Source organism: Ursus maritimus, unplaced genomic scaffold (genome assembly GCF_017311325.1).
Source record: "Ursus maritimus isolate PB19 unplaced genomic scaffold, ASM1731132v1 scaffold_12, whole genome shotgun sequence".
NCBI classification, from domain to species: Eukaryota; Metazoa; Chordata; class Mammalia; order Carnivora; family Ursidae; genus Ursus; species Ursus maritimus.
The window spans coordinates 71,412,921-71,438,599 of NW_024423564.1; the positions used below are offsets into that span (position 1 = coordinate 71,412,921).

General features: G+C 55.7%; 1 protein-coding gene across 6 annotated transcripts in view; it reads left to right on the forward strand.

The window, feature by feature from the left end:
* The window catches only part of HIVEP3 (HIVEP zinc finger 3), a 450,052-nt gene that overhangs the window by 405,780 nt on the left and 18,593 nt on the right, over positions 1 to 25,679 (forward strand). The gene's annotated exons all lie outside the window — the stretch shown is intronic.

The window sequence follows — 25,679 nt, forward strand, 5'->3', positions numbered from 1 at the left end:
CCCTGCCAACGGCAGCACTTAGCTGCTGAGCTGAAAGAGGAGCACCTGGGTTCCTGTCAGAGGGTGCTGGGTCCCATCTCTTCTCACCTACCCCAATATACCCCAACACATCACTGAAGCCATTGCCGCTCTCCTGGCCCATTCAGTTCCACGTTTCCAGACTTAAAGTGTCCCACCTTAAAAACACTCCTTTGATGGAAGGGCCTGTATCACCAGATTTTTCTGCTGCCCTTTAAAGACAAACTCCAGAAAGAGTTAACCACGCTTGCTTACTTCAGCATCTTTCCTCCCATTCTCTCTCAGTCCGTTCCAGGTGGGCCTTTGGGTTCATCACGCCTCAGAACTACTCTTACCAAGGTCAACAGCGCCCTCCACCCTGTAGAATTCTGTGGTCAGTTCTCACTTCTGTTCTTCCCTGACCTGCTGGCAGCATTTGACACAGTTGATCCCTCCTCCCTCCCCCTTCCTTGAAACCCTTTGTCCACTGGTTTCCAGGGCACCATCTTTCTTGATCCTCTTCCTTTGCCAGTGGCACTTTCTTCTCATCTTTGAGATGAGATTTCCCATAATCTCCTAATTTCTAAACATGAGGGCTCCTAGGGCTCAGTCTCCGGTATTGCCCTTTTCTGGGTCTAAACTCCCAAGGTGACTCTCTATACTGTCTGTAGGCTGATGACTCCCAGACTCATTTGTCCAGCTGGTCTTCTCCCCAGGGCTTCATGTCAGGTCTCCAGCCATCTGCGTAACGTCCACTGCTGTGTCCAGTGAGCTCATCCTTAGAACAGCACACACAGATGCTGAGAGCCAGTGACTCATCGGGTTCTTGGTACAATTGTTAACGAATTTCTTTTAAAAGTTGACTTAATTCAATATTGCTCCATTGGAGGGAGTTATATTTTTAATAGATGTGCGTTCTATCTCATGTATTTTCATTTCTCCTAGCTGGATTTATCTTATTCACGCCGAAGAGCTCGTGTGGTATACCCAGCACATGTTTCCTGGTGGACCCATATTTCCACATTTTTTAAAGCATGTGTGTGTGTTTATGAAACAGTTGTTGAAGAGGGTAGTTTTCATTTTTAAAAATTTAAAGGTTATTCTCTTTCTCAGTAATTCTTCAGAAACCCATTTCTTCTATGACTTTGAGGCCTACGAGTGTATCATTATGTTTCACCCCAAATTTCCAAATTTCTACTTTGCCTAGCCCCATCTCCCTGTGAACTCCAGATTAAGGATGACGTTGAATTCTGGCTTTGGTAATATCTGTTATCTCTGTAATACGTCTTGAGGAACACATGGATTAAATTATGAATCAAATAAGTAGTGAGAAGTTGGAGCTTTGGGGGTGGGGGTAAGCAGGAAGCTCATCACGTGAACTGCTCCAAAAATCCACACTGGAACCGGAAATGCTTACTGCTCGAGTTGATAACCTACAGGTCGTGTTGCGTGACATAGGCAGAGACACCACGTACGTCACCACACACTCGCCGAATGTCCTTCTGAAAGCCTGAAAGTGGCCAGAGGTAGAAGGAGTATCTCTGAAAGAGAAGCGAAGTTGCTTGTTCACATTCTGCGCAGGCAACTTCATTTTTCCAGATGTTCAGGCCTCAAACTGCTCCGTCTCGTGTCCACTAGCAAATCTTGTCAACTCAGCCCTTGCAACCATATCCAGAATCTGCCCATTTTTTTTCTCACCTCCTGGATCAAGCCACCGCCATCTCTCACAGTGTCCTCCTATAATCTCCTGCATCCCCCCTTTCTCACCACAGTGCCTTCTCAATCCAGACCCCGTCACTGCTCTCCTGCACCCGCCACAGCCCTCGAGGGGCCTGTGTATGCTGGCCTCAGCTCCTCCCTGCTCCCTGTGCTCCAGCCAGTGACCTCTTTGTTCTTTGTCAGACATGCTTCTGCCTCAGGGCCTTTGTACTTGCTGTGCTCTCTGCCTGGAACACTTTCCCCAGGAGTCCCATGGCTCCCTCACTTCTTCTAGTTACCCTTCAGCGAAGCCTTCTCAGACTACCCATCCATTTGTGCCCTTTTCTGGCATTTCTTATTCCCTTTCCCTGTGTTATGTCTTTCCATGTATCTACTAGTTTGTTTCTATTTCCTCCACCAGCATTGTGAGCTCTGTGAGAGGACAGGAATTGTATTTTGGTCACTGCGGTATCACTGGTGCTGAGAAAAGCGCCTGGCACATAGGCAGTGCTAGAGGATGTTTATTACATGAAGGAATCTCCCTCCAGCCTAGTCTGGAGACTGTAGCTGAGGGGCAGGTCCCTGGACTCAGCAGCTCTTAGAATCTGTGAGCAGGATCGAGGCTCTGGGTCTCAGGAAGAAGCAAGGACAAGAGTCAGGGCTGAACTAGGCCGGGCACCTGGAGTCACGCTTGATCTGAGGAAGGTAAAGTCAGATGGTCTCAGTGATGGGACCAGCATCTGGGGTTGGCAGCCGAAGTCATTTGCGTGCTGACCTGTCCTGCAAGTGTTAAAGGTCAAAATGAAATGTGATGCCAAAAGAGGGCTGCTCGTGGGCTGCCGTTTTCCCAGGCTGAGCAGATCCCTTGTGTCCTGGGGGCCAGAGAGAAGTGGCCCCAGGCTCCCTGCTCTGAATGTGGGGCCCCAATAAGTCCAGGCTGCCGGGGCCCTGTCTTCTTCCTGAGAGGGCCCCAGGGCCCTGATCTCTCCTTAATTCTCAGACTTCTCCCTGGAAGTGTGGACGTGCAGCTCTGAGTGTGACCCCAGCAGGCTGGAGAGTGAATCGTCTACTCTCTAGCAGGGCCCTGGAGAAGGCTTGAGGGGGCGGGGCCAAAGCAGTGTTGAGATGGGGGCCCTTCCTCTGGAGCAGCAGGAGGAAAGATGCTGGCTGCCCGGTGAGCAGCACTGATGGTTTGGACTGGGAAGCGGGAAGGGTTCTCTCAGACCCAATCCAGGCTCTGGGTCTTGGCCAACGATAGATTTGCAAATGGCTATTTTGAAAACAAGAGCAGGGAATTTTGTTCCCAGGTAACCACTTAGATTCTTGAGAACATTATTCCTTTGTGGAGATTATCCCCTCAAATAAAAATACAGGCACACCTCGTTTTACCCGGCTTCACTTTATTGCACTTTGCAGATCATTGCTTTTTGATAAATGAGAGGTTCGAGACTTTAGCGGAGGAAGTAGCCGCAGATGGGGTGGAAAGAGCAAGAGAACTAGAATTATAAGTGGAGCCTGGGGATGGGGCTGGACGGCTGCCGTCTCACGATCAAACCTGAACGGACGAGGAGTTGCTGCTTTGGCTGAACAAAGGAAGCGGTTTCTTGAGATCGAAACTTCTGGTGGTGAAGATGCTGTGAAGATTGAAGACATGACAACAAAGGATTTAGGACATTCCAGACGCTGGGTTGATAACGAGCGCAGTGGCAGAGTCTCAGAGGGTCGACTCTGATTTGAAAGTTCAGCTCTGGGTAAAACGCTATCAAACAGCGTCCCATGCTACAGGGGAATCATTCATGAAAGGAAGAGTCAATTGATGCAGCAAACTTCATTATTGTCTTATTTTAAGAAATCACCACGGCCACCTCGGCTTCAGGCACCCACCACCCTGACCGGTCAACGGCCACCAACGCTGAGGCCAGACCCTCCCCCAGCAAAAAGATGGCGACTCGCTGAGAGCGCAGATGATGGTGAGCATTTCCTTAGCAATAAGGTATTTCTAAATTAAGGCATGTGCACCTTTTAGACATAATGCTATTGCACACTTAGGAGACTACATGCAGCCTTGGGTAAACACGGCTCTTGTATGTACTGGGAAACCAAAACAAAAATCCATCTGTCTTGCTTTATTGCGGGGTCTGGAAGTGAACCCGCGGTATGTCCGAGGTGTGGCTGGATCAGATGTTACTCTGGCGAGGCCAACTCTCAGTACTGGCCTGGCATCTTTCTCCTGAGTACTCGAAGGACTTCCCAGGGAACTCACGCCAGACATGAGAGAGCTGATTATGTCACTACGAAACCCAAGTCACGGAGAGTAAAAAAAAAAAAAAAAAAAAAAAAGACAGCATGAAAGCAAAATGGAAACGAGAAAAGACATATTGATCATGGGGCAGACTGAGTGTCTGAGTGGGCTGGGGCCAGAGTCCCCAGAGCTCTGAGGACTGTCAGAGAAGACCTAAATGCATCCTATTAAAATTTAAAGGAGAATCCATTTCTCAAGCAGACCTGCCCCCTGGGTTCCCGTAGGGGATCTAAGGAGGCTCGGGGCTCAGCCTGAGGGGGGGGGAGTACGGGAAGTGGGGTCCTCACCCCCACCCACTGTGGCCCCTGAGAGCTGAGGACTCGGCAGCCGCTGGGCCTGGACAGTGTGTGTCTGAGTCCCGGCCTCTCCCGTCCCAGGGAATCCGGCCCGGGGCCTAGGAGGAGCTGGCTTCTCCCTGTCTCTCCTGTGGGAGCAGCGGCCTCTTTGGGACACAGTGACATGTGCACACTCTCTTTCATTCTTTCTGGTTTTAATTTTATTGAAGTTGCACAAGCAACTTCAATGAACTGTTTCCATAAATTTTGTTATGGAAAAGAGCAATACCCTTCCTCTTTGGTTACCCTTCTCCCTCTAACAAATGGGCCTGGGTCGCTACCCACCACAGGGCTTGCAGCTCTCGGCATTAACTAGTGAGCTGAGAGCCTCTCCACATGCCACCCGTGGCCCCCGTTTCCCCGGCCTCTCGTCACAGTGGCACGCACATAATTCGCAGCCAAGTCACGTAATGACCTGTGGCTCCTTCTTCTTTCCTGTACAACTTTCCTGTTTTCTCTGTGGATAAAAGTGGGTGTGCGTGTTCACTTATTTTTCCATAGATTTATGACTAATTCAACCCTCAAATGCTCACCTCACTGAAACTCCTTCCAGACATTCGTCTGCACGGGCTGCTGTGTAAACTCCATGATTGCTGGCACAGGCCCTTCCCGACGGCGACGTCTAGCGGCTCCCTCTGCTCGGTGCCCAGCTGCCACCCCGGGGTCTCCCTTCAGCCCCCAAACAGGAGTTTCTCTTCCTCCCGTACTGGATCTCCTCTCTCAGCAAACTTACATCTTCCATTCCCTCGTCTGGTTCCTCATTTCCACAGAGACCATCCTGCGGTAGGGTCTTCTGGAGGAAGGGTCTCTGACGGGTGAGGGTTTTTTGGCACTTGACATGACTGAAGGTGCTGGAAAGTCTTATTCTGTCTCTCAGTTGCTCGAAGTGTAGAACTGCAGGTTGGAAATCACGTGCCTTCAGAGTTCTGAAGACGTCGCAGCCTGTCAAGAGTTCCAGATCTGTTCTGGTTCCTGTTCCGTTCTCTGTGACTGTCTCCGGATCTTCCCCTCGTGCTCAGAGCTGTGAGGTGTCACAGGCGTGGCTCCTGGCGTGGGGCAGAGTCTCTCTGAGGCGGTGACTCTCCCAGTCTGACAGCTCGGGGACTTGAGCTTCGCGAAATGGTCCTGCATTGCTCCCTTGATGACTTCTGTCCCCTCTCTCTGGATGTCCTGGGATTCAGGGCTTGGACCTCCTGGCTTGTTTCTCCGACTTTCATACCTGTCAGATGTCCCGTCTCGTCATATTTTCACGCTACTCTCTGGGTACTTAGTTCTCTCCATTTTGTTTTCCAGCATTTTGTTCCTTTGTGCCATCGGGTTTTTCATTTTCAAGAGCTCCTTTCTTTCCCTGGATTTTTCTTTGTAATAATATCCTGTTCTTATTTGGTAAGGTTTTCTTCTCTCTCGGAAGCTATTAAAGTTAGTCATTTTTGGTTTTATTTTTCTTTTCTACCTTGTTTCTGTCCCCCTCAGGTTCCCTTTGATTCCTGCGTTTGTCCCTTTTCTCAGGTGTCTGGTGAACTCTGGTGTCTTCTCTTGTTTAAGAATAGGAAGCTCACAGGTGACCGGCAGCTTCGGGTGTGAGAGGGGCTCATCGATCGCACGCGTCCCGGTAGCGGCCCATCCAGGCCCTTGTTCTGGGGTGACCGCAGTGACAGTGTCTTTAGGTCTTCCTGCTTGGCCAGAACCCCCATGAAGACTCCTGCTTCCTGACTGAAGGGTGTAGAGTTTCTATTTTGGGAGCCACAGAAAGGAAAAAGGTGGGAGGTGGAGGGGAGAGGAGCACCCAGTTATGCATACACTTCCTCACTTCTTCATGGTGCCCCTGCCTGTCCTCAGCTCACCTGTTGCCCTCCTCAAAGGCCTCCCCTTTCACCCTTTGCAGAGAAACTTCCAGACTTCCTCTGGGGTGCAGGCGGGGTGATTTCTGGGCTGCTGAAGTTGAGGAAGGGATAGAGGTCTAAAAGCAGTTATCCTGAGGGGTGCTTGGCTGGCTCAGTCGGCAGAACGTGCGACTCTTGATCTCGGGGTGTTGAGTTCGAGCCCCATGTTGGATGTGGAGATTACCTTACAAATTTTTTAAATTAAAAATAAATAAAAATAAAAGCAGTCACCCTGGGGCACCTGGCTCTTGATCTCGGGTTTGTATGTTTGAGTCTCATGTTTGGGGTTGAGTTTACTTAAAAATCAGTCAATCGGTCACCTGCTCCTGTCACGCTTCTTCCCTCTCCCTGCTTTAAAAAATAAAAATAAGTGAGTAAATAAGTAAATACAAGCAGTCCTTCTCTTGGTTCCCCTCACGCCTGTCTCCTGAGTCCTTGAGGGGGCCTGTGGTGTAAGTCATGTTGGTTCCCATATTCCCTCCTGTCGATGCAGGATTCCATTTTCTTTTTTTTTTTTTTAAGATTTTATTTATTTATTTGACAGAGATAGAGACAGCCAGCGAGAGAGGGAACACGAGCAGGGGGAGTGGGAGAGGAAGAAGCAGGCTCATAGCGGAGGAGCCTGACGTGGGGCTCGATCCCATCACGCCGGGATCACGCCCTGAGCCGAAGGCAGATGCTTAACAACTGAGCCACCCAGGCACCCCAGGATTCCATTTTCTTGAGCCTGCAAATTCTTTTCCACCCATAAATTTCTTTCCAACTTCTGTGAGCTTATGGCCAGTGTCCTTTCCTACCTTTCTCTTCTTTGTGGACTTGTGATGCCAAAGGAAAAGAAAAAAAGAGAAAGGGGGAAAGAGAGGGGACAGAGCAGGGGTGGGGGGGGAGGGGAGCCAGAAAAGCAGAGAGAAAAGAAAGAATGCTTTCCCCGCCATCGTTAATAACAGACTACTAGTAGGGTTGTTTTTAGATATCTTTCAGCCATGGAACTCATTCTTCTGAAGAGCCCCAGAGAAAGCCACCCTGGGAGCCCCTACGGCCTCCCTAAACTTCTAGGAGTCAGAGGAGCACAGGGCAATGTGCCAGTTCCAGAAAGGCTAGAAAGTCTTTGGGCTCCGGACCGAGACAGAATCAGATTCCAGCCCCACCTCCAGCAAGCACTGGCCAGTCCCTAAAAATAGGGTCAGTAGTATCTGCTTCACAGGCTGCTTGTGAGAAATGAATGGCAGGATAGTGCGGGCCGCTTACCGCCGTCTTGGCATACAGCAAGCGCTCAACAAAGGCGCCACTTCCTTCCCTGCTTCCTTCCTTCTTCACTGTTCTTTCCTTCCTCCCATCTTCCTCTCTTCCTTCTTGCCTCCCCACCCCCAGCGCGACTCTGATCTTCTCCAGGCTAAGGTGCCCTTTCTGCACGGTCAGTAGAGCCGCTGAGGGCCGTAAGCCAGGGTGTGCTTGTCCGTCGGGCCTTGTGGGACGGCGTTTTCGAACGGGGAGGGTTGGAGGTCAGCTCCGGGGCCGTGACTGGTTAATCCTGGGACAGTAACACAGAAAACCAACAAACAGAAAAACAAAACACACGGGCTGTGGGGCAGCGGGAGTGTATGACCCTGGTGTTGAGCGGGGGCCCACCTGGATTTTATTAGCTGCAGACCATAGGACGCTTTTACCTCTTCCACCTTTGGGCCTTGTTTGAAATGCGGCCCCTACAGGGAAGCAGGTCACGCGGTGTGAGCCCCGCCATGGCAAGTTCGGGTAAGTCTGCCCCTCTCTGGATCTCAGCTTCCTCCTTGGTAACTGGAGGGTGTGGGAGAGGGCCTGAGTCGCAGAGTCGGGGCTGGGGTCCGAGGGCTGACGGCTGGCGCTGAGATCCTGGACGGTGCCTTTGCTCTTTGTGAACCTTGGTTCCTACCGTAGAATGAATGACGGCCACCTGGCCCAGGCGAGGGCTCTCTGGCTGTCGTGCTGCGACGCGTAGAATCTTTCCAGCTCTTGTCAGGGGATGAGCTCCTGCCGCTCTGCGCTCCAGGCTGGGAGGAGCTGTTGCTCGGATGCGGCCTCAGGGAAAGGCCTGGGCTAGGGAGCTGTGGCGGCTGTTAGGAGCCCTCGTCTCTCCCTGAGGAGACGCTGGCCTTTTCGAGCTGTCAGAGCACCGAATCCAAGCTCAGCTGCAGGGCGCCCCTTCTTGGGCGGGAGCCTTTGGCCGTGCGCCCCAGCCTGAGATGAGACATCTGTCGGGAGGAATTTCTTTCGGAGCCCAGAGCCGGGTACCGGGATGGTGTGCCTGAGCACATACAGGCGAAGGGACCAGGAGGCCGAAAGAGAGGCTCAGTCTCTGCGGTTCTCTGGCCCCACAGCTTAGAAAAATGAGAAGAGAGTTGCTCTTTCTCCATGGTCTGTAGTCTCTTGGAGGCGGGTCCCCGCTGCAGTGTCTCCCCCTCTTTGCCATCTGCAGGGTGGAGGCCCAGCCCCGGGAGACACCGATGCCTCCCGCCAGCCATACCCTCCTGCCCTGCACCTGCCGCCTCACTCTTTGGTGCTCCCGGGGTGCCTTTCTCCACTCTGGACGTGGAGGCCTCTCGGGGCTGTCGGGAACGTCAGATAGAGTGAGACCCTTGTCCAGAGCCTGGCGCACCACACCCCAGCCCGTTGCCAAGAAGACGGAGTGGGGGGCGTCCTTCACTCCTCGCACGCCGCGCAGAGCACCCGTCACAATTTAGCGGTAGACCACGGCTTTGGCGCCGGCCAGACCTGGGTTCCAATCCTGGCTCTGCCACTGATTAGAAAGACTTAACCTCTCCATGGCTCAGCCCTCTCAGCTGGAAAGTGAGAATCCTAATGGTCCCTCTTTATCAAAGTTGTTGAGAATAAAAGGAAACAATATTTGTAAGTACCTGGCACAGTGCCTGGCACGCGGTAAGGTGACCTCTTATTCTGCCATGAATTATCAATATTTACTTACATGGTTGCCTCTTCAAGTAAAGGGTAAATTCCTGGTGTCTCCTGCTTTTTACAAGCACTTTGCAGTAAAGCGCACGGAAGCCAAATGGCCTGTGTGGGAATCCTGGATCTATCAGGGTGCCCTTCTGATGTAAAGTCAGCTGGGTAACGCCCTGTGCCTCGGTTTCCCCATCAGTAAGTTGGAAATGGTAACAGTAATTCCATCTGAAAAGGTTTCTGTGAGGCTTAACTAGCTGCTGCACGTAAAGAATGTCCGGTGCTTGGTGCAGAAGTACTCCGTGAAAGTCTGCTGTTACTCATATTATGGAAGGGTCCCCAGAAATCATTTTGCCCAAATTCCCCACTTTGCCAATGAGGAAACTATGGCCCAGGGAGACATTAATATGGCGTGTTAATGACAGAAGCTGTCCTGTTGACCCCCACTTAAAACATGCCGAAGGGAGGAAGGGAGGAAGGGTGCCGTGGTGCGTGTGTAGGAGTGTAAGGGGGACACGTGCCGTCTTGCTGAATGGCAGGGAGACGGTTCTGATGTGTTGCTGGGTTGGAGACGGGGGTGCCTTCAGTTTCCACGAAGAGAGATGATCGACCCCAGAGGATTCCTTTGATTCTAGAGATAACATAGGGCAGCCTGCTTGGGGGGCCATGACCCACACAGGTGGAGGAGGGCACCCCCGGGGGTGGGCCGTGGCTGGAGAGGCGGAGCCTGACCAGGCTGGGGAGGCCTGGCGTGGCCTTGGATGGAGGGAATATGAACTAAAGAATTCGGGGAGGATGAGATATGGCAACTCGCCCTCCACTGGTTCAGGGAGAAAGTGGGGTTTTTTTCCATTATACTTTAATTTGTATTTTGTCATAGTTGCAAAATAAAAACATAAAATGAAAAAAGAGAACCCATTTGGCTCAGAAGAAAGGAGATTGAGGAAGCCAGAAATCGAGGAAAGAGTTGAAAGGGGATGCAGGCTGTCCGGGGCTGTCCGGCAGATTCCTACACAAGCGGAGTCAGCCCGGGCCAAGAGGGGGAGCTAAGGGCATCAGACCAAAGGACAAGTGGGGCCTGAACTACAGGCAGAATTTTGGACCTGCGCTGTGGACGGGTGTCATCTGTCACCGTGGGCGGCTTGCAGACCAAAGAGGGACAGCCCAGCTGGCAGGAGGGTGGAGAGAGGTGTGTCCTAGGGCATAGCAGCCAGCGGAAGACAGATTGGGCCAGAGCAGGGCAGCAGGAGGCGGGCGTGCCAGGCAGGCAGGTTCCCAGGAACATGGTGGCAACAGACCGGGCAGGACTCAGGAGCCAAAACGAGCCTAAGGCAGCCAGAGAGAAGTCGGGCTGTGAGCGAGGCCTTGTGACCCGTTGGCAAGTACGGCTGGCAGACTGGAGCCAGGAGGCGGCCAGCCAGGGGCCAGGCAGGGCTTCCGGGGACTGGAGCCAGAAGCAGGGAGGGCACCTCCCCAGGGATGGTGACAAGGAGTGGAGGCAGCTGGCTGGGTCCAGAGGGCCAGGGAGGCTTGTCCACAGGCTGTGCTGTTCAGCATGCCGAGGGGTCAGGTAGGAAAGTGTGTTTGCCCGGTGGGGGCCAGGTTGGACACAGGCTGATTCCGACGGAAGGAGAGCTGTCCCTCCGCAAAGAGGAGGAGGCCAGGTCCCGTAGACTTTCAAAACGTCAGCAGATCTAGCAGCTGGGCCGCCTCAGATCCGTCTCTCGGAAGTCTCTGGGACTGCTTAGCTTGCGAGCTCAGGAGCAGACTCTAAGAATGATGATTTTCCTGAAGGTTGTAACCCACTGGGGGTAGCACTCTGTGGACTCTGGGTTTTCGCCGCCGCAGTGAGTGCCTTCCAGTGAGGAAGGCAGCTGGGGACTCTCATCCTCCTCTGTGACCACCTTGAGGAGGGAGGAGCCCCTTGGGGCAGAGCGGGAGATGCTGGCTTGAATGGGTCTGGAACCCGGGGAACCCGGTGTCCCCTAGGGAGCCAGCTGCAGGTTAAGCAGCCACCCAGGAGCTCCCTCTGGGGGATGGAGGGAGGCAGCGGAGGCGGGACTTGGGCCCAGTTGCGGCCCCTGCCCAGACTCCAGCAGATGTCCCGGGGTCTGACTGCTGCAGGGAAGAGCAGAGCAGGCACTCACGCATATCCCCGCACTGGTCCAGGCTCTCTCCCTCCCCCTTTTTAGGGGTCTTTGTTGGCCCCACTACTCTAAAGGGCCTCTGAAGGTCAGCCCTCACCTGGGGCTGGGGAAAGGCTGCTGTGAATGTAGGAGGGCTCTCTCTGGGGTCCAGCAGGACAGGACATGATGTCTGCTCCAGTCCTCATCGAAGGGAGAGGCCCTTCCCCTCTCAGGCAGGACAGCGCTGAAAGCAGCCGGGCTCCCCCAGGCTCCCTATCATCCCTGGCCCTGGCAGGGGGAGCCTTTCTCTCTAGGATAGCAATGAGATGGGGGTCAAGCGCTGGTCTCTGTAGGAAGGCCCAAGGAGGCAGTCGGGGTCCCCGCAGGCTCTATAGATAGGCCCGGCCGTCCACCGTGGGGCCCCAGGCATGCTCTCCACACTCCAGCTGCTGGCTGGACCTAGGGGACACTGTTGCTCTCTGAAGAATCATGGTGCGAGCGTGGCACGCTCAGAACACTGCTTCCAACCTTCCAGGAATTCCTCCGAGGCCAAGTCCCCTCCCTGGACTCCTGGGCACTTGGCTCCTGCCAGTCGGCCTGCCTCATAGCTATTGTCTGTGTTTGCAGCTCTCTGGGTGAGAGCCTCCCGCGGGCCGTGATGCAAACCATCAGGGGGATTTAGGCGGCACCGGGACAAATGCTCCTTATTTCATCTGTTGCATTTCATTTCAATGTGTGTTAGAAAAATGACCGTGAGTCCTTAGGGTGAAGCGGTGACCAGGCGGGCCCTGCAGGCGGTGCTCAGGAGGCCTGTCTCTGAGCTCGGATGCTGGACAGCCTGAGGTGTGCGGCCTTGGGACCAGCCCCAGGAGCGTCACCGCGGGCCTTTACCACGTTCCCCGGCAAGATCACTTCCGATGTGTCAGGTCATGGAAGTAACTGGGGAAGGACGGAAGGTTGGGCCCTCTGCTTTGGGTCCTCTTCTATGATTGAGGGGAAGATCACTGCGCCTGGAGCCCAGGAGGCCTGGGAGTGACCTTGGCTCTGCCCTGATGGGCCATGGGATTTAGGGCCAGCCGTGAGCCCGTCTGCACCAGTGGGTCCTGATCTGGGGGGTGACAGGCTGCGTCCTGGGCCGAGGTGAGGATTAAATAAGCAGATAATAAGATTAAATAAGGAAACAGCCCCGCCCCACCCCCGAGCTTGGAAGCAGCCTGTTGCCCGGCGAAACAGTGCCCCTGGGGAGGCTGGCAGGGCAGGACAAAGGCAGGATTGGGGGGGTCTAGGAGCTCGGCCTGGAGCCAGCCCAGCCGGTTTGAATCCCCGCTCACTCGATACCTGCTGGGTATGTAACCTCTCTGTGCCTCCCTTTGTCCCCCACAAAGTGGGGAGAGTCCTAGCAGCCAGCAAGGGCTGTTCTGGGACTGAACGTGCAGCCCCGTGTCCGCCAGCACCCGCGAACACACACTGAGTGTCAGCTTGCGGGCCCCAGTCCCTCCACCCCAGTGCCTCCTGGCCGGCTCAGCACAGGCGCCACTGAGCTGGAGGACTGGGCAGCGCTCCGGAAGAATCTCTGAGGACTCGCCACCCGCCGTAGTTGACAAAGGCATAGGGAGGGGCAGGGGAGGGAGAATGTTCCAGACAACCAACTGGCAGAGGCAGAGGCCTGAGGCTACAGGAACAGGGGGCTGGGGAGGCTGGAGGGAGGCCGGAAGTGGCCGTGACGGGGGTGGGCGGCCAGAGAGGACAGGATGGGTGGGGAGGCGGCGGTGGGCCTGGGATCCTGTCACAGGTGCCGGTCGTGGGTGGGGAAGGCCCTCTGTCCCTTTTCATTCATGGCATCTTTGTGAGGGGAGAGTGGGGATGAACAAATGGGAATTACTGTAAGTTGTAAACACATCATGCATTCGGAGCTATTTTTAAATCCCCAAAGCTTGGTATTTCTGTGACTCTACCACACAGTTGGCCCTAAAGCCTGGCTCAGAGTCTCTGCTGGCGCCCCAGTTCCCTCCCAAGCACCACCTCCTCGGTCTCTTCTCCCTGCCGCAGCCTCTGTGGCCCGTGTCTCTCTGCCTCTGTGCCTTTGCTCGTGCTGTTCCCCCCGTGGGAGGGCCGTCTCCCCCTCTTCATCTCCAAGTCCTCGCAGCTGAGCTGTCCTTCAAATACCCCCATTCCAGGTACCTCCCTGACCTCCCCCTGCCCTGCCACTGCCTGCCAGACCCCATCTCTCCTTCTGAACCCCCAGGACTGGTTCTCTTACCTTAACTAGACATTTTTATTTTCTGTTTGCTTCGGACAAATGGATGTTCGTCCCAGTGGCCAGCCTTAAAGCCCACAGGCAGGGGCAGTCCGTTTCATAAAATCCATGTGTGGTTTCAACATGTTCAGTTGAAAAACTTAACAGGCAGTGGGCACAGTAAGAATGGTCTTTGGTGGGACGCGATGCCACTTAGGAGCTGTGTGGCTGAGAGCGAGTCACTGTGCCTCTCTGAGCTCAGTCTCTCCATCTCTGGCACGGGGGCAGGTCCCTCTACTTCACAGACCCTTGTGAAATCTGGAGGCCACTCAGCCTCGGCCGGCACTCCCAGCGAGCACTCCCAGTGAGCACCCCGTGCGGTCGCAGGCCATGTTAGCGGGGTCTGCTCTCTTCGAGCCACTTCGAGCTGACTCTGCATCTCCTCGGGACTTAGTTCTAGCCACAGAGTCACTCGGAAAGGCACCACAGGCTGCAAATAGCCGTCGTAAGTGACACTGCGTCCAGGCGGGCCAGTGCTGTTGGACAGCTGCCCAGGGCTTTCTGGAGACGCTGTGTGTTGACTCAGTTCTCTACTGGGCACCGGGCCTAGTGCGGGGAAGTGTGTGGGGAGCGACGGGGTCTTCTGTAACGAGGGCACGCCCAGTCACATCAGCCCTGCCTTGGGTCCTGGCTCTGCTCAGTGTCCGTGTGACCTTGGGTAAGCCACAGGCCCGCCTACGCCTGGGGTCTCCTTACTTCAAGCCTTTCTGGTGGATCTGTTCTCAGAGGGTAGCTAGACCCTCTTGAGAGCTCCTGTTCTGTCTCTGGAGCTCTTCTCTGTCAGCTCTCGGCCTGCTGAGAAGAACATTCCTTGCTCTTCTGTGCCTGAGATTTACCCTCCTCCAGCCCCACGGGGAGCCAGGTCCTCCCACCGCAAGGTGGTGCTGCAGCCCCACGCGCTTCTCCCCAGCCGCCCTCCCTGTGCGCAATCCGGGGGACCCCAGGTAGCTGACTTCAGCGCTGGTGAGCACCAGCTGAGGGGCGGCACGCAGTCCCCTGGGCCGAGCCCTGTCCCAACAGCAATCACCCGCCCCGCGGCCCGCCCTTCACCTTCCCCACCTGCAGCAACAGCAGCCCGTGTTTGCCGCACGCCTGCCCGGCCCCAGCACGGAACTGAGCAGAAGCCCTTCACACCTATAATTCTTAATCCTCAGCACCACCTGCTAAGTCGGATTTATCTATGTAGACACATGCACACACGTGTCCATTCTGCAGAGGAGGGGGTCAAAGCTCAGAGAAGCGAAGGGACTTGTCTACAGCTCGGGTCCTGAGGAACAGAGCTGGGATTCAAAGCCAGGCCTACTGGCTCCAGATCTGTGTCCTTTCCTCCATAGCCCCATGCACTGGGGCGCCCTACTTTCTGTGCCCTCTGACTCTCGGCCATCTGCATGGCAAGCTCCCCGGGGGACCCTGTGGCTGCCCCTCCATGTGCTCAGGGCCAGACCCCCCCAAATGCTTGTGCGTGGAGATGCTGCCGATGGTGGTGCCTCCGTAGAGCCCACGGTGAGGGCTGGACATCGCTCCCCTTTCCCTCTCTCCTTCCACGCTCTGGAGGACAGTCCCCCATCAGCGGCATCTTCTCCAGCCCTGAGAGCTAGAAGGGTGTGGGAGTCAGAGAGGACCGTTGGGGGTTGGGCGCCCTTCCTCGGCTGCTCCCTGGTTGTGTGACCTTGGGCAAGTTATGTTACCTCTCTGAGCCCCCACTGCCTGATCTGAAAAGAGGCACGACATTACACACCTGACCGATTCCTAGTGACGGATAAAGGAGCCCTGGTAATGAGGAAGGTGTCTCGTTCACGCTAAGGGATCACAGATGTTCAGGCTGTAGTATGGTTGCTGTCGTTGTCCGTCTGGCGCAGGAAATGGCTCAACAGTTGTGTTGAGTCCAATAGCCACAGGCAAAGCCATCCTCAGCAACTGCGTCAGACCGGAGACTTTCCACGTCACCTTGACCGTAAAGGTGAGCTAAGGCTCCGGTCGACAAAGGCGCTGCTTCTGACCCTACCGGGAGGTAAGGAAAAGCCTCTGTGCTGTGCCGGAAGCTGTGAGACTGGGGCTCACAGAAGCAGGGGATCTGGCTCCCGGAGAGGAAGGTGGTGAGGTGTCTGAGGAGAAGGGAGCGTGGCAGCAGCCTCGTCAGGCGCAGTGCTCAGCCAGCGAGGACCTTTCCCAGGGGGTTAAGACGCTTCTATAGCCCCTTCACTCACATTTGAGGATTTCAGAAGAACCATGTCCATAGCCGCCTCCGCCTCCTTTCGCGCGTCCGGCCCCCGGTCGCGGTCAGCTTCACTGTGCCGGGGACACATGCAACGGCGTTCTCTGCTCACTGGTCCACACACCTTTTCGTCTCTGACGAGGTTTCGTAGAAGCGGCATTTCCGAGGGCTAGCCGGGCCGCTGGTGGCGGTGCTCAGTGGAGCGTAATGGATGAGCTCTGGATTGCCACGTTTCCCACCCTGCCTACCTCTCTGCAAACTGTCTGTTCCACCTGTCATGCTAAGAACTGTGCAGAGCATTGAACATTTTAACGAAAGGGAAGATGCGATGTGGTCAGCAGGCCGGAGGTCAGATCGTCCATGACCGGACCACTCCTGCTTCCAGCTGTGCCATGACCCCTTCCTCTCCACACTCCCGGCTAGGTGCTGTTCTAAGCCTGTAACTTGTATTAACGAAGTCAACGTCCCAATAACCCTGTGAGTGTGTACTATTATTTTTCAGTAATTTTCAAATGGAAACCTATCATACATGCAAAAAGTAATCCAAGTCCTAAGTATACAGTCCATGAGCCATTACGCAGTGAATACACCCATGTAACTATGTCCAGTTATCTCCAGGTCAAGAAATAGGACATGATCTCCATTTTCCAGATGAAGAAACTGAGGCACAGAGAGGTTAAGTAACCTGGCCAAGGTCACACAGCTAATTAGGGGCAGAGCCTGGTTTCAGCCTTGGCAATTCTCCTCAGTTCCTAAGCCTGAGTCTCTTTACTGCTGCACTTCTCTGCCCTTAGGAAAGCTGTTACCAGGGGGTAGGACCAGGGTGAGACCTTGCATTCGTGGTGAGATTTGAATACACATCACAGCCTTTTCTCATCTTATTTGCATCTCAGTGCAGATGGGTGTCTGGGCCACCAGAAACCGATGCTTCCCAGATCGCGGTGGCACAGTGGTCTCAGCCATTAGCTCATAAGCACTGATCAGGCACTTGGTGTATACACACAGGTCAGCAGCTGCTGCTCGAAGATGGCCTGGGGCAGCATCCCTTCTAGCTGCAGCCCCAGCATGCGCTTCCAGAACACAGCTCTGCCCGAGCACCCCTCCCCAGCCCCCGCCTGCGAGACACAGGCCCAGCCTTTGTGCTGGCATCGGAGACTTTTCCAAGCCAGCCTCAACACAGCCTTCCTGCCTCAGTTCCTGCCACTGGCCATACAGAATTGGGTCGTGGCTTCCACAGCAGAATTCCTGGAAAAAGCACCTATCACACAGTGAGCGCTCAACAAAAGACAGCCCTTTCTTTTTCCGTGATAAAAGATTACACCTCTGACCCCGGCTGACTTTCTTGTTGGTGCTTTTTCCGTCAAGAGTGAGGCAGGTATTCAATCTCCAGGATCTGGTCCTGTCCCCATTCTGGGCCCGCCTCCTGTCTGGGGAACAAGGAAGGGAGGCTGGAAGAACTGAGACCATAGTCCTACTTTAGCTGGGCTGGGTCCAGCCCCACCCGAGGGCCCTGGGGGCTAGAAGCCCTTCCATCTTACGGAGGACAACCCAGAGGTGCCTGGGACAGTGTGAGGAGGCCTCCAGCGTCCATCCTGAGTGGCGCTGCTGGGGCTATAGAGACGACAGGCCTGGAAGAGAACAGTCTTGGGTGGAGTGGCACCCTTTGGAGACTGTCACGTGGACGAAGGGGGGCACTAGGCAGAGGTCAGACTGCCGGTGGGGGCACAGGTTGACCTCTTTAGCTTTAATAGAAGAGCTGCCCAGAGGTAAAAGGTGCTGCCCAGAAACCGTGAGACCCCAGGTGCCCAGGCGTACGCAGCCCTGGGAGGGTGTGGAATGGGACCCTCCTGACCAGGACCGCAGCAGAGGGTGCCCAAGGCCCCTCCCCCACCCCGCCCCCGGAAGTCAAAGGTTTTACGATCCTTCTAAGCAGGGATGTTCTTCAACAGGAATTTTCAAATTGTTTTTAAACTCAGAAGTCTTTGCAGCAAGGGTCAGTTTGCATAGATGCCTGCTCTGAAAAACAGCTCGACGTCGGGTGGGGGGGGGAATGCAGGACCTGCTGCTCAGCCTCCCCCCCTCGGTGAGTCCTGAGCACGGTTTGAAAGTCACCTTCTAGAACGCTGCGGGCGGGGCCTGCCAGAGCGGGAGCAGCCCCGAGTACTGCGCACGTCGGGGGGTGTGGGCCTCTTGGGCAGTTTCCCTTCTCGAGCAGGAGAGGCCCAGCTTCTGGCTTCCTGCCTCTCTCCCTAATCTCCCTGTCTGGTCGGAAGCAGGGCCTTTGGCTGCATTCTTTTGACCCCAGCTGGCATCGGCCCGGGCGTGGTGCCCGCTTGGTGGTTCTGGGTGTCTGCGTTTGGTCGTTCACTTCACAACATCGCCGTGAATCGTACCGATGTCTTCAGACGAAAAGGCATCTCCTAGTCTTAGCTCTGAGCCCCGTCCGCCCCCCGAGCTGCGGCTGCCTGCGCGACTGGTGCTGTCTGCGGACGTGCCCCTAGAATGGAAAATCATTACAGGAAAACCAAGGAAATGGCCCAAAGATGCAAAAGCAAGCCCGCAAAACAGACAAGGACCTGCTCCAGTGGTGGGAGTCCTTCTGGAAGGTGGGAAAGAAGGCTCTCTGGCCTGCTTCCCTCCTGCCTTGGTCAGGCCAGCCGACCTCGAATCTGTGGCTTCTTTCCTCCTGCCTCTGCCCTGGCTTGGGCTCCCAGAGGAAGAGCATCTCTTCTGAGAAAACCACCGAAGACCCACCCGCGGGGTCCTCTCTGATCATTGGTAGCACCGTTCCTCTTTGTAAGTCTCTGCTCTTCACACTTGAGCCCAAGGTCAGAGGCTTATTTAGCTTTCGTGTTTCTGGCCCTGGCCCAGCCTCAGGCTCAGACCGGGCCTCAGTAAGTATTGTTGAGTAAATACACAGAGTGCGTGCTTAAAATAGACACCCCGCAGGGGGGCTCTGCCCTGCGCCCGTATTGCAGACGTGCTGTGGAATTCCTGGCCCAGCAGGCCTGTGCCCACACCGTGCCTTAAGTGCCCCCCACCCCAGATGTTGTGCTGGATATCATCTCTGCAGAACCTGCAGAAGGGGAACCTAGGGTGCACCGAGAACCCCGTGCGAACGTCCGCCGTGACCCGCAGCTCAGCCTCCCTGGTTTATTTCTCACCGGAGGGTGTGCTCCCTGCCTCTTAGCAGCTGAGTTCCTGTAACAGATACACAGCTCGGTAGACTGCACCACCTGGCCCTTGCTCCTGTCCCCACAGCCCTTCCTTCTGGGCTGCAGCAAGAGAGCCGCGTGTCGCCGCAAACAAGCTGTCGGGCTCACTGTGGCGGGACCTTCCGGGTCACAGTGACCTCTGGGAACCGACTCGAACCTCACTTCAGGGGACACAGGCTCCCTGCAAAAGTGGGACTCAGAACGACTATGTGCATACCTCCCATCACACCTTCTTGCTTGGCATGATTATATGCAAATTCGGAGAATTGGCGAGTGTTTAATGAGAAAATATTAACATTCTATGGAGAAGCCAGTAACATACCTGCAGAAAAGCCTCAGAGGAGCTCAGATTAGGAAGGTAACTTGGAGGCCACAGAGTTCACCCCCTCATTTAAGAGAAAAATGCAGCTTGGTGGAGAGAAAAAGTCATGGACTTGAAGGTCATACAGGCCCCTACTAGCTTCATGGCCTTGGGGAAATTACTTTGAGCCAGAAGTTTAGCTCTGGGCTGGATCTGCTTCTCCTATTTTATTTGCCTTGAATTGTGTCTTTCAAAACAGGTGATTTCAAGTGTTAGTCAGAATCGCATAGCACTTAAGCACCTGAACTTTGTAACATGTGACCTGGGATCCAGTTCTAGCTCTGTTAACTTTCTGGCTGTGTGGCCTTGGGCAGGTTGCTTAACCTCTCTGTGACTCCAGTTTCTCCTGTGTAAATGAAGATGATGAGAGCCCCTGTCTTAATGGGCTGCCCTGGGGTTTAAATGAGGTGATGCTTATAAAGCGTGTAAAATAGTGCTCGGTAACCCAGGAAGAGCTGTGTAAGAGTAGACCAATATTCTTAGTTTTTTTTAAATCTGTATTTGTGGTTTTCTTGAAAACCTGGAAGATATGACAACATCTTGCAACACTTGGCTGGAAAGGTGTAGCCACTGACCCTTTAGAGAGGGACTGTGTTCTGCCTTCCCGCCCACCTCAGCTCTCACCCCCATGCCGCCTCTGCCCGCTCAGGCGCGTGGCCACTGTCCCCACCTAGCGCCCTGAGCCTCCATTTGGTCAGGAATGAATATATCTATTTATGTTTATCGGAATAAATATGAAACACTTCATGGATAACTGTGCCCATTTCATAGCCCATCATAGGGGTAAGCAGGCTCTCCCCTCCTAGCACGGTGCTGGGTGCATCGTGGGTATGCAGCACCCTTGAATTTCCACCTGCTCCACGCTCTGCCAGCCTGTCCCTCTGGCCTCTGGGTACGCAGCGCTAGTGACAGGGAGCTCACTACCTCACAGAGCAGCTTCATGGCTGAACCTTCGTCGTCGGCCGAGCCAAGAACAACTCACCCATCACCATGACTGAGATGACATTTCTTTTCTACCCCTTCCGTCTCCTGGAGTCGGGAGCGGAGGGTGTGCCAGACACGCTGAGCTCCAGTGTGCTTGGTGGGAGCTGCAGGCTTCAGAAACGGCTCCGAAGGGTCTAGAGCCGCGCTGTTCGCAGTCGGGCAGCTCAGCATCGCCGGGTGTGGGATTGGAGGAGAAGCTGCTGAAGGCCGGTCGTGCTGTGTCCTCTGTCAGACCCCTGGGGTCAGCCCTGGGCTCCAAGCTCTGCTTCACCACTCTGTAGCTGCCTTGTAACTGTGGCAAGACGCTCGACCTCTCTGGTTCTGTTTTCTTCTCTATCGGTGGAATATAATAAGACCCCCGGATCGAGGGGTTGCGTGGGCTTCTTTTTCTTTTCCTTCGAGTCCAGGAGTCTGACAGTTGCAGCTTAAGAAGAAAACCAGACCTGAAAGATTCTGGCAGCTCCACACCCCTCCTGGCAGCCTTGCTCTTTGCTTGACCTAAAGCAGCAGAACCAAAAAGCTGCATCGGGGAGGGAGGGGTCTAGGACGCCCAGTGCTGCAGCCATGGTCAGACCAGCCCTGCTCCGCACAGCCCCTTTGCTGTATGGCCAACATGACTCTGGCCTCAGGTCGTCAAGCTGTCTGGTCTCGAGGTCCCTCTAACCAAGACATTCTGGCATCCACAGAAATAGCTATTTTTCTTTAAGAACAAAACTAAACATTTCCCAGACTGGCTGACACCTCTGGCTTGTCAGGGGAGCAGAAGACAGGCAGGTGGTGGGGCTCAGAGGAATGGCTCCCTGTCCCGGGAGCTGTGAGCCGTGAGTCAGCGGCACCCAGGCCTGTCAGTGGGGGGCTGTCTGTGGCCTTAGAACTGGCCGGGGGCCGGTCATTCTCCCCTTGGGTCATGGGCAGCCTTGGGGGGACGGGGAGGAGCCAGCAGACCTGGGAGGCAGAATCGTGCCCCTCGAGGCCCCACCATGGTTTTCTGGTTTCCTGCCCTGGCTTTCTGCAAGGCATTTTTCTGTAGCTGTCAACACCTGTGGTCCCACCCAGTGCTGGCGGCCCTTTCAGGAAGGGCTGGGTGGGGAATGATGGTGTTCTTGTCTGTCTGCAGTGTTACAGGCCCCTGGGAATCCTGGAGAAGGAAAGTGCTAAGGAAACCTTGGTCAACATCAACTAAAAGTATTTGTGCAGCAAGTCTGTGCAGGGATGGGGCTCAGGGCGTGGAGATCGCTGACTGGCTGATCTTGGCCATGTCCCTGAAACTCCTGGGGCCTTGGTTCTCTTTTCCGGAAAATGGGGACAATGGTATAAAGCTGAGGACCAGTTGAGCTCAGGCATGTGACGGGGCTTGGTGTATCTCGGGGCAATGAAGACCGACTGTTTCCAAGGAACAGGAAATGACATACTCAAGGTCACCCAGCAAGTTCGAGCAGGAGCCAGAACTCGGACCCGGGTCTCGTGCTGACCTGTGAGCAGAAGAGTTCCTACCAGGGAGTGGAGAGTGTTCGGCCAGTCCATCGTGGCTAGGCGGGACTGGCTATGTGCCCTGGCCATGGGGAGACCATTGCGTTGCGCGGAGCCGTGCTCTAGCCTCCTACAGTGGGGATGTCAAGGCTGCGAGTCTGATTACAGCAGACCCAGAAAGAAGGTCTGGTTTGGCTTTCTTATGGGCAGCTGAGGCGTGTCAAGCAATTGCTGGGTGTCAGGGGCTGTGCTAAGCCCTGGGGATAGACCAGGGCTGAGCTGAGACGGCCGCGGCCCCTCCTTCGTGGGGATAACAGGGACTACACTTGTTAAGAAGGCCATCCCAGTGCACACAGCTTGGCCGTGCTGTGAAGGAGGAACAGGTGGGGCCCCCAGGCTCAGAGGTGTAAGAGAGGGTTCCAGAGGAAGGGACCTTTCGGCAAAGCCCTAAAGGAGCAGAGGAGCCGGTCAGGTGGAGGGGGTGATGCTGGGGAGGGCAGAAGGCTGGAGGAAAGGGACTCTGAGCCCCCCAGTGATGTTTGGCATGGCTGGTGGGAAGGTACCGGGGGTGGGGCTCTGGAGAGGTAGCCGGGCCAGGGGAGTCCTGGGCCTCTGTGCTCCTCTCCCGCATGCAGGGACAGGGCCTTATCCTGATGGAGATGGGGGAGCATCGCCCCCAGGCTGGGAGGAGCCGCATGACTGCACGTGTTAGAGCCTGCTCCCTCTGGCTGCCGTGTGAAGAAGGGACATGCCGTGTGGGAGAGAGGATGGTGGCCCGGACTAGCGTGGGCAGAAAGCGGGCGTCCTTGGCCCACACTCGGGCGGTAGCACGGGCAGGCTGTGGTGATGGGCTGAGCATGAACAGTGAAGGCAGCGGAGGCAGAGGAGGAAGCCCCGGCCACCGGCCTCGCTGGCTACACACGTGTGTTGATGGAGACAGGTACCCAGGGGAGGTGGTCCTGGAGGGGGACGTAGAAACGTGGGCCTGTGGGGCCTGAGGTGCCTGACGCCACCAGGCGAGACTGCGGGGACATCTGGAGGTACATCAGGGAAGTCAGACCTGGAAAGAACAGGGGCTCCGTCAGTGTGCAGGTGGCAAGCCAGGCGTGCGCACAGGCGGTCACCGGGGAGGGGTGAGGGGAGGGGGTGCAGGCTGCAGCCAGGGGAAAGGGGTAAGGAAGGAGCCTGCAGAGAAGGGTCACCAAGCTAAGCAGGAGCCTCTAGAAAGCGGGCAAAAGGGCAGACAGGAAAAGGTAACCGTCCTTTGGATTTAGCAACGTGTGACCTTGGCAAGGACAGTTGGCCAGGGAAGCTGAATTGCGGGGGTTCAGGAGCGGGGGTGGTGAGGAGGCAGGGACAGCAAGCCTGGGCTGCCCTTTCCTGGCTTGGGCTGAGAAAGAAAGCAGAGGGAGCAGTAGCTGGAGTGGGTTGGGGTCCAGCGAGGCTTTGAGGTTGTTTGGTTGACTGGTGACAAGATTGAACTGAGCGTGCGGTCCATGATGGTGGAATATGCCAGAAGGCAGAGGCTGTGGAGCTGCTAGGGAAGGAGAGGCTGATCCTGAGCTGGTTGGGAGGATGGCCCCAGGCAGGAGGAGGACCCAGCCCACACTGGCCAGCTGCCCATGCCTGTCCTTGGGCTGGGCCCTTTGGGAGCCGCAAAGCAGTTGAGCTGTACGAATCCTGGTCTCAGCCCTCAAGGAGCAGGGAGGTCACAGGCTCCGGGCCATTTAGCCAGGACCATGCTCTTCAAGTCCTGGGGCCCTTCAGGAACCATCTTCCTCCATGACATTGGATCAGCTGGTTGCTGTCCGCTTCAGCCCCGTTCTCCTGGCTCCCAAACCTCCTGACATCCCAGGAAGTCGCAGCTTGGGGGTGGGTATTGGGGCTGTCGTTCTGTCCACCCTCACATGGGGGAGCCTCCTAGACCCTCACACTGCCCTCTTCTCGTTTTCAATCCTCTCCTGCTCAGTCGTCTTCCTCCCCAGAAATCCACATGTCCCGTCGTGAGTCCCAAGGATTTCCAGCTGTGTCCTGGGCATCTCGTCACATCTTCCTCATGAGTGTCTCACACTCAGCAAAGGCCGGGGGTCCTGCATCGCTCCCCTCCAAGCCCGCAGATGGTGTCACTTGAGCCAGCCAAGTTGCAAACTTCCATCTTGGTTTCTGCCTCATTGTGACCCCTACCCCATCCAGATGGCCGCCTGTCCTAGAACACAGGCCTCTTGCAGGGATTCGAAGTGTCTCCTCTTCCAGACCATTCCCCGTGGTGCCAGGGAAGCATCTTCTCTCTGAGACTTTATCTTTACGACAACTTCGATCAACTCTAAACTTCTCAGCACAGCATTCAGGGCCGGCGGGGATGGTGATCCAGTCCGTCCTGCCCATCCCACCTCATCCGCTCTCCCCCACCAAGTCTGGCAGGCCTTTTAACACCTCTTGCCTTTGCTCCTGGTCCCTGCCTGGAGTACCCTCCCTTCCTGCCTCCATCTCTCCCCATCCTCCCTGGCCCCTCCAAGCCCCCTTGTGCTCCCCAGCAGGTTACACACAACTTCCATGGTCAAGGCACAACCCTCGAAGGTTCAAACAGATTTTTCTGTGTGTGTATGTGGGTGCACGTGCATGTGTGTATACACACACGTAAGCGTGAGCTGGGGAAGACCACTTGTCATCTAAGCTTGCTGTGGAGGAAGACGTGCGGGGGAGACAGACTGGTAGCTGACTCGGAGTCGGCTTGAGCCTGTGCGGAGCCCAGACGCAGGACAGTCAGAGTGGTGGTGGGTCTAGCTCCCAGTGCCCGGCGCCGCGGTGGGGTGGAGGTCGGGGGCACACTGAGGGACGCCTTGGTCATGCGAAGTTGGAGGGGAGGGGGTGTCATGGACCCGCCAAGCAAGGCCGAGTGGAGATTAGTGGCCAGGTGGTGGCCAAGCCTCCAGTGCCAAGAATCGACCAAGCCATCCTTGCTTCTTTCTTCTCCAGCTGGGAAAAGGGTGCTTGCTCCATTTTAGAATGGGTCCCGGGGGCTGCAGAGGGACCTAGGAATTAAAATCCGGGTGTGGGTAGCTGGTTTGGGTCCAGGTGTCCTGTTGCATGAGGGGGAACCTCTGTCCTTGCGAGACAGGCATCTCCTGTTTGTCCATAGGGGGGCTCCTCATAACAGCGACAAGACTGAGTTCTCCCCGCCACACCCACGGCCTTCACTTCCTCCCCTTGAGCACAAGATGTCACTTTGCCCCAGATTGAGTGAAAGTTGGCCCCTCACCCGAGAACAGGGTGCCCGCCACTGGCCGGTCAGGGCCTGTGAGGAGAAGAAAAGGCGATTTTAGACGACAGGAGAGGCATCCGTTGGCCAAAACTGAGCTGACAAAAAACAGGGTCCACAGGGACTTGCAGACGGCAGTGCAAGTGTGAGAGTGTGTGTGTGTATACGTGTGTGTGTGAGTAGAGGTGAGAGTGTGTGCTTGAGTGAGAGCGGGGAGGTGGTGTGTGTGTGATGTGTTCGCTCTGTCACTGCCTGCTGGCTCCCTCCCGTAGAGTCCCCTCTTTCAGGTCATCCTGTGACATCCTCTCAGCCATAAGCTGCCCGCCCCTAAGGAGAGTAGGACTGAGTCCCAGCTGCCGTCCTAACTGCCTCCCCCTCTCCCAGCCACCTCCCTGCCCCTCTGCACCGGCCCGAGTTCGAGTGCCACGGCCCCCGGGCAGGGACCTGCTGTGCAGCGTGGGTGTGGGGCACAGGCGGGCCTCTTGCTGGGTTCCGGGGGCGGGCCCGAGAGGCCGCACCTCCCCTGAGGCGCCCGTGCCACCGGAGCCCCTGGCCTCATGCGTCGGAAGGCTCTTCTCCTGGAATCACACCAGGAACTCCGCCC